This window comes from Musca domestica, unplaced genomic scaffold (assembly GCF_030504385.1).
Source record: "Musca domestica strain aabys unplaced genomic scaffold, Musca_domestica.polishedcontigs.V.1.1 7, whole genome shotgun sequence".
Lineage (NCBI taxonomy): Eukaryota > Metazoa > Arthropoda > Insecta > Diptera > Muscidae > Musca > Musca domestica.
The window spans coordinates 9,116,888-9,125,901 of record NW_026712383.1 but is presented as its reverse complement, the minus strand read 5'-3'; the positions used below and the strand labels follow the sequence as shown (position 1 = coordinate 9,125,901).

General features: G+C 33.1%; 1 long non-coding RNA gene across 5 annotated transcripts in view; it reads left to right on the top strand.

Moving 5' to 3' along the window:
• Positions 1–628: 628 nt before the first annotated feature.
• The window catches only part of LOC109614020 (uncharacterized), a 44,386-nt gene continuing 36,000 nt past the window's right edge, over positions 629–9,014 (top strand). For 4 of the 5 annotated variants that reach the window (XR_002195321.2, XR_002195320.2, XR_002195322.2 and 1 more), the window contains exons 1-2: positions 629–921; positions 992–1,203. This is a non-coding gene — a long non-coding RNA (uncharacterized LOC109614020). Of the gene's footprint in view, positions 922–991; positions 1,204–2,708; positions 2,935–9,014 lie in introns of those variants that run through there. The other variant, XR_002195323.2, reaches the window with a different exon arrangement.

Sequence of the window (9,014 nt, the reverse complement as noted above, 5' to 3'; positions counted from 1 at the left end):
TCTTTGACTGCTGGACAACGAATGTTTTCTCATCGAAAATAACCAAATTCGGCAGTTCACCACTTTCAGCCAAGCGAAGCAACTCTTTAGCTCTGTTGATTCTTGCACTTTTTAGAATTTCAATAGCTTTACCCCAAGCTCATTTTTCAATATTTGCCGAATGGAATATTGCGATATGTTCATCTCACGAGCCATTTTTCGGCCACTGCGACACGAGTTTCGATCAAGTCTTCTTTACGTTTCCAACCATTTCTGCTGATGTTGCTGTTTTCTTCAGTCGACTTTCTTGACGTCGGTCTACACTACCAGCATCACGATAACGAGCGATGGTACGAGACACAAAAGATTTATTCACATTTAAATGCTGTAGTGCCCTAACGATAGCCACTTGTGGTTTTCCAGCCAAATATAAAGAAATCACCCTATCACGCTTGAGTTCCATCACGAATAATTTTTTTCTGGAAAATTCTCGCCAAAATGCTTTTGTACGGTTGTAAACAAAATGTTAGGTTGTGCACTCTGTGCACTCATGTCGAAACCCAAGCTCATTTATTTTCATAATAAGAATTTATGTGAGTAGTAGGCTGAGCAAAAAAGGATTTGTCATTTAAATTTTTATATTGAGAATTATTACTTCAAATATAAAAAGAAGATAAATAAAAATTATTTGAAAAATAAAGAAATCATACAGATTCAGATAAGTTAAAACCTGAAGAAAATAAATATCGTCAAATAAGAACGAGAAGCCACCAGCTGGAATTATAAGAAAGTTATTATCCTTGGAATTTGGTGACGAATTGAAAGCACGTCATTAGTGCTGTATCAATGAAAATCGAATGATGTAAAATGGATTCATAAAAAAATTCAGAATTCAAACCACTTTTTTGGGATTCAAATGCATTTCAATTCCAATGCCAAATTGTAAGCTATCATGAAATTCGCATTGTATATATATCTTGAGTGAAATTTAGTCAACTTTTATAATTGTTAGAAGGTTTAGAAAATTGAAAAAGAAACACTACCCTCAAGATTCCCGCTGCTACAAATTTTCCAGAAATAACATCGGATATCCATCACTTAATTAACAGATAAATTAAGAGTGCATATGAAATTTTGAATCTGTTGACGAGGAATATGATGAAGCTATTCTATCTTCATCATTTTCCCCGTCAACAGGTCCGGAGACTACGTTGGATTATTTGGGTAAGTCCAATTCATAATATATATAGTTCATTTCATAAATATTTTCGATCATAAACACATTGACAAGAGAATATTACAGTTGATTTTTTCACTGTCGGTTAGATTTAAGGTAGTGAACTCTGGAGTGGCTATTACTAAAAAGATGCGTCGTCACAGTAGAAAATATATAGATCCATGTTTCAGTAAAGTCTCCATATAACTGTACCTCATACATTCTTGACATAATATCAATGTCTGTGCCAAATTTCAAAACTTGTTTTTAAATATTTCGAGGTCTATCTAGACTTAACAGCCTAGTAAATTGTCCTTTTATTCCCAAAGTCTTGAACGTAAACGCTTTCGTGTATGTATTTGAAATTTAGTGTTTAAAACATTTAGAGCTAAAATTAAAGCAAACAAAACTATAAACATACATTTCGGAAAGCAGATTGACACAGTGACTTTATATCCCACCATGCAGATGATGGCTACTTGCATTGATATAAATTCAATATCAAGAGCTTTACTGCAAACAAAGAGATTAGCTCCAATAAAGTTTTGGTGCAGTTTGCCTGCCACAACATCCACCCATTGCAAAAATCCAAAAATAGCTGCGGATAACTAAAATTAATTTCAAAGCCAAAAAGAAAATTTGCCAACGGGAACTAATCATTTGCAAGAGTGTAAACAAGCTAACTTAGAAATTATGGCAAAAAATGTTTGGAAAAAACAGAAAACAGGAGTTTGTTGTTTACAAATGCACCATAGCGAGGACAGCTTGCAGTGGTGGTGAAAAAAGTGAAATAGGTAAATATGTATTGCCAGCATGAATTCGCGCCTTATGAGCTTCATGATTATTAAAAAGTTTGACTCAATGTTTGGGGGGGACCAGAAGGAGTGGACAGATATATTCCATCTTGGGTAAATACAAATATTGAGATGTGTGTAATTTTAAGACAATCGGGCTATTATTTATTTCTTATTTTATAAGAGTTAAAATTATTTAGAATGTTGAACCTTTGTGGGGAGTGTGGAGTGGATCGACATTGTCCATTTTCACACCTGATCGAGCACTGATGCGAATATTAGGATTTGCAAAGTTGGAACCATTTATCTACTTGCTTTTTATGAAAATTATGTGGTGGAAGTGTGGACCGATATCGCCCATCTTCGAGGTCGATCTTTGTTTGATAATAATAGTACGTTGCACCAAGGTTGGACCAAATCGGATACTTCCTCAGAGAATTATCGTGCGCACCAACCAGACAGACAGACGGGCGGACAGACATCGTTAGATCAACTACAAATGTCCTGAAACGGATTTGGTTCAAGGAGACCTAGGATCTATAAAGGATGAAGGTATAAAAAGGACAACAAACAAGCAAAGGCGACGTTGAGTTCAGATGGTCCGAAGTACATTTAAAAACACATAAAATAAAGACATTTTTTTAGGAGTAATACAAACATATTTGCCAAAGTTAGTTCTTTAATCTATCACATTGCTACTTCTATCTTGATTTTAACAGATCGAGAAAGTTATGCTGTACACGAAAATATATACTTTATGGGTTTTTAGAAAATTCTTATGGAGTTTGGTATAATAATGTACGAAATCTGACAATCCTCCAAAATATTGAATGAAAGAAGAAAATTTTACTTTAGAGGTTTTGAATTTTAAACAATAAAAATTATAACTTTCCATTAACTGTTAGCATATTGTATTACAAGCGCTATAATAAAGCATTTCGCACAACTTGGCAATGTACAGATATTTCCATTATACATAATTTTTTGAAATGCTATTAGGACATGGTTGGTGAACTCAATAAATGATGGCAGCAAGATGGAGGTAATGGTCTTTCTTATGGGAGTATTCATAATCCTCTGTGTACAGCTCTTGTCACAGGCAATGTTAGGTTTAATGGCAAATTATGGCACATCATCTAGCTATACATCATGGCGAAATGAAAATCATTAACACAAAAATCTGCAATTATAAAATCACTTGATACTCCCAAGCAAAAACATCCTCCACCGACACAGATACGCACAAAGCCACGATGAGCCAACCCCAACGCAATTGTTTCTAGCTTCAATTTCCTGTTAACAGAGTGTGGCTCTGGTAAGCATAAAGTCGTAAGGCCATTACCGCGAATTCTTGAATTTCCACCAAAGGCATTTTAGCCAAATGCCAGCCATTATGGTTCTGTCTACGACGGAAACTGCGTAGAAAAATTAGCGATGGAGATGAGAGTATTCAAACAGACACACAGAGACGTGTGCGTGGTGGTTTCTATTTAAAGTCGTTTTAAGTCTTATTATCCATGGACATATTTTTATGATTGGTTACGTAGGAAAACCACGAAAAGACAAACATAGTCATATTGACAAATATTTACAAAAATAAAATTACAAATCTCTTTTTCAAAAATAAAAATTAAAAATCTTTTGGACAATTATTTGATCGATTCTTGGAATTTTAAATTTAGGTCTTCTTAACGAATCATACCAACGAATCGTATCACTTGGTGTGTAAGTAGGTGAAAGTGCCCATTTTGAAAATTTATACTAAGAGGTAAAAAACAGTGTTTTTCTCACGAAGGCCATTAGTGCGAGGAATCAAAAAATTTTTTGTTTGAGGAAAATTATGAAAATTATACATTGAAATGTATGGAAATTTGGCTTTAGGGACACAATTCGTGTGATTGGGTGGAAAAGTGACGATTTTTGAAAATTCGTATTTTAAAGGTTCCACAAATACAAAGTGAAAGACATTTTGTCATTAAGCGAGATAAGACTGGATTTTGCAGCTTCATTAAAACAGAAATTACAAATTGAAAAAAAAAAAAACCGTTGACAGATATTGCTATAATTTTAAAAATTCCGAATGGAAAACGTGGAACTTCACAGCTTATTACCTGCTGGAGAAGGTGATACTGTTTACAAACTCCAATTTTAAAATAATTCAGTTGAAAAATGTAGCTAATGGGGGCTACACGAAGGCCTGAATTTGTATGAGCTCATCCGAATTACTGAAATAATTCTGGTGAAAAGTGTGCTTTAAGTCGTCAAAATACCGGATATGAAGAGATACAGGGAGTTATACGAAGATGTGGACCTCTGAAGGTAATTTTCCATCATAGGAAAATACACAAATTGAAACAATTCCGGTGAAAAAAGGACACTAACCATCTAAATACCGAAAACCTACAGATACAGTTTAATGGCGCCTATACGAAACCGTACAAAAACCAAGTTGTTAAAAAATAGCTAAATCATCAAAATACTGAATATTGGCAACAGCCAAGTATCTATATAGCCGCCATTATACCAAATACGACATGTATGCCCGATTCCAATGTAATTTGGAATCAGTGACGGAGTTCGGTACAAAAACGAATTTTACAAACTATATTGAAATCGGTCGAGGTTTGTATATAGTTAACACATATGTTTTCGGCCGATTTCGTTTATTGGATGCATCAAACACGATATATATCTTCAATTTCAATAAAATTTGGAATGTGTAACGATACATGGAAACAAAATAAATTTGCCAAATTATATTGAAATCGGTATAGATTTGGATATAGCTCCCATATTTTAGTCCGCTTTCTTGTATTCGATGTATTAAACATGCTATGTATTTCCAATTTCAATGAAATTTAAAATATGTAACAAAATTTGATACCAGAATAAATTTGCCAAATCATATTCAAATCGGTTTGTATTTGGATATAGCTCCCATATATACTTTCAGCCGATTCATGTATTTGATGTACCAATCACGCTACGTATGTCAAATGTGACGGAATTTAGTCTAAAAATATTTTTTTTTTGTCAAATTATATTAAACCTTCTAGATAGGTCTACGTTTTCACATACATTATTCTGATATTCTGTCATATTTTTCTATGGAAAAGTTAAACATTTTTCGTTTGAAGTTTTTAATGGGTTATAATATCATTATTTTATATTTCATGTTTTTATAGCCAATAATTGTTAATACTTTCAAGAAAAAACTGTTTACACGTTTCCCCAGATATCATACCTAACTTACCTAATATTTCCAAATAGAGAACATATTTCCCCATATTTGATATTTTTATGAAGTTCATCACACCTTGTATGGAATCCTGAGTAAAAATGTTTAAAACTATGGAACTATTAGGGATATATTTCCTACATTTGGGGTGTTAAATGAAAAACTTTTTCTCCCAAGGTACAATATATGAAGTCCGAATACGAAGTCTCAACAAGATAGCTATTTTTCAGCGCCTTACATTGAAATTGTTTAAGTTTTACTTTCTTCTATATATCTCTATATCTCGTTATCTTATATAACAACAATGAAACTGGTTGTATCCGTTTAGAACACATCAAGAAAAGCAACATCGGGTGCCTTAGATAGGCCATTGTATTTACCATTCATTGTAATTGGAAGAAAATGGCTCTATTTTCTTTCAAATCTTTTGTAAAATTCTATTAAATCTTCCATAATAATATACACATTGAATAAGACACAAGTTGATTTTTTTCAGTATTGTGTAAATACTCACTTTTCAATATAAATTTTAAATTACAACGGATGTTTGTTTCCCGCTGTAAATAGACTTTTCGCTGAAAGAAAAAAATATTTAACTTAAAAAACAGTAACCTTATTAAAAATTAATTCACGTCTAACGAACGCAATAGCTGCATTAAGAAAATACGAGCAGAAATGAATTTAAAAACACACACATTCATTTAAACAAAATATACTCTCTGTAAGAGAGTATTGTTAGAAAAACATTATTCGGTGTGGTGGTTTTGTTGCAGCATATAATGGCCATTTGTTATTCGTTCATGGTTTCAATAACATTTCAGTCCAGATTCAGATTGTTTTAAGATTTAATATGCCACAGCAACGGAAGTAAAAGTCAATAAGAAATTTTCTAAAGAAAACTGTGAAGGGAAACACTTACACTCATAAACGCCAAGACGGAGATAAGGATATGACACGGAAAAAGGATAAGCTTCATCAATGTTCGGAAGTGTTTTATATCTCTGTGTGTGTTTTAAATCACTTCCTGGCGTTAAGTTGACAACATCCCTTTTAGCTCTATTTTCTAAGTGATTATTTCAACTGATTGTGTTATAGTAGGACCACCCAACACCATAACATATTGGACGCTGGTAAAAAATATTAGTTATTGAGTTGTGGATGACGGCTCTATTTATGAACGTTGCTGCTCTTTTTATTGCCAGTGAAGTATTATTCCCTAAAATTGACGACTCTATAATTTTAATCTGTGAAGAATTCATTGCCACAATTGGGTGTAATGGGATGATAATACATACACATACATATGCATGCGAATGTGCACTGTTTTATGTTCATGTTAGTACCAGTACAATGTTTCAATTAATGAATTGCATTTACAACAGAAAATAAACCAAAATTCTTATAGAATTTTTATAGCCAACGTCACACTGTGATACAGGCAATTATGTATCTGTGTATTTTTTTGGCACATGTCGAAGAAACAAAACAGACCCATAACTTCTTTTGGTTATCTGCATAGAATAACATTCAGAGTTCATTTATGCATGTTCGTCATGTTTTAGATTTTGCTAATCGCTCAAGACCAATAGTAGAAAATCGCGTTTATTTATATAGTTTCAGTTCCATTTCTACACTCCATACCAAATTTACAACTTTTCATACACTATATACCATTATGTTCCAAAAACACCCACTTTTCCTCATAGAAAAAGTTCTATTCCTACACTTATATCAAATTAAGTACCATTTAGTACTTGTCTTCACTTTATGCACTTTACGCCAATTTTGGAAGTAATTTCGTACACTTATTACACACATTTTCTGAACGGCTTGTGTATCTTAACTGTACACACAATCACCCCCATACTAAATTCCAACTTTCCACCTATATCAATTCACATTTATCTAAATAGTATTAAATTTAGAATCATTTAAGAGAGTTCCTATACTTAGCAGCAACTCATCATATCAACACTACTTCCCGGACTTGATTCTCACACCAAATGTTAGCATTTTATCTCTAGCTGTTGACATACTTCCAAATGGTGTAGGACATTTTTATACCAATAAGGAAGGTCAAAAATCGGGCGAGCCGACTATATGATACCCTACAGTACTATGTGTATTTAGTAAAGCTCCCGAAACAAAAAAGTTTCTATTAGGAATTTATGTGAACTAGATCATACCAACTATGAACCTTATTTCAGTGCGTTTCATGGTTTAAAAGAAGTCACAATTTTGTGAGCTATATCAAACTCTGAATCGGTTGCCAACATTCAGTTCAATTGGGCTGATATTAGTCATTTTGTGTACTATAAACCTGATATCGGATAAAAATATATATGGGAGCTATATCCTAATCTGAACCGATCGCTATAAAATTTAGCAGAGGTATTTTTGAGCAATATCTGATCTCCGGTCTGTTTGGAAAATTTCAGCTCAATCGGATAATAAATGAGACCTGCATTTTTTCCACAAGATACATTGACATACTGATGGACGGGCAGACGGACTGACATGCATGAATCGACTCAGAAAAATATTCTATGAAAATCCTCTAAAGTAACTATGGGTCTATCTCGCTTTGTTCTCCATGTTGCAAACAAATGAACAGACATTATACCCTTACCACTATGTTGTGAAGGGTATAAAAAAATATAAAAAATATTAACTTTGTCGTTCCGTTTGTAACTCCTCAAAATATTCATAATAGACCCTACAAAGTATATATATATTCTGGGTCAGCGTAAAATTCTAATCCGATCTAGCGAAGTCGGTCTGTCTGTATGTTGTAATCACTCTATCTTTCGAACGATTTGAGATAGAAGGGCAAATTTTTGTATACATGCATAGTTTACCAGTAGGCAGGTTAAGTTCGTGAATGGGTCATGTCGGTCCACGTTTTCGTATACGTTACCTCTCGATATTCAGTATTTTCATGATTTTAGCGAATTATTTCAAATTTCGTATTTATAGTTCATAGCGGGTACTACAGCCTATGACAACAATTTTTATATGCAGGTCCACTTCTTCGTATAGCCCCCATATCCCGGTACCTTCCGATAGTCGGTATTTTGTGGTACTCCCAATGGGCATTAAGCCCGATTTTAACAGGGATTATGAAATTATATCCGATTATTATGAGATAATATCCAAGCATGGTATAATTGGTCTTCGCCGATCTTAATTAATATATACCTGAGTGTACTATAAACTTCATGGTAAAACAGGTTCTTGAAAAAATGAAATCATTGGCTTCCGACTTATGAGAATAGATTGAAATGTAAACTTTTATATGAATGTAATATATGGAATGTTGAGTCAATATATAAAAGGTAAAATTTTTTCTACAATTCATAATATTGTAATTCTAAATGGTACTTACTTTCGTATAAGTTTAGATAGAAAGCGCACTACTGGGCATCCAAAATATTATCCATTTTGGAAGTGTCATATGGCTCAGCTTTATCTCTTATTAATTTGCAGTCATTTAAATATCAAAAGCTTCAGAATTTAAACTGAATATTCATATTTGATCATTTGTAAGAAACTGAACAAAACCATCATTATTTCAAACCTGGATATCCTCCTCTATCCGAGACCATACCGAAAGACAGTGAAATGTTTTTTTAAGTAGTTGACTTTCTCTACCACCTCTTTGCAAAGATACTCAAATGCTTTTACGTTCAAATAAATCATTTTATTGCAAATAGTTCTTGAATTTTTTATATCTGACTTACGCTACTCGAAAATCAGAAGTGAGTACTTTCTTTTTCTTTGGCTTTTG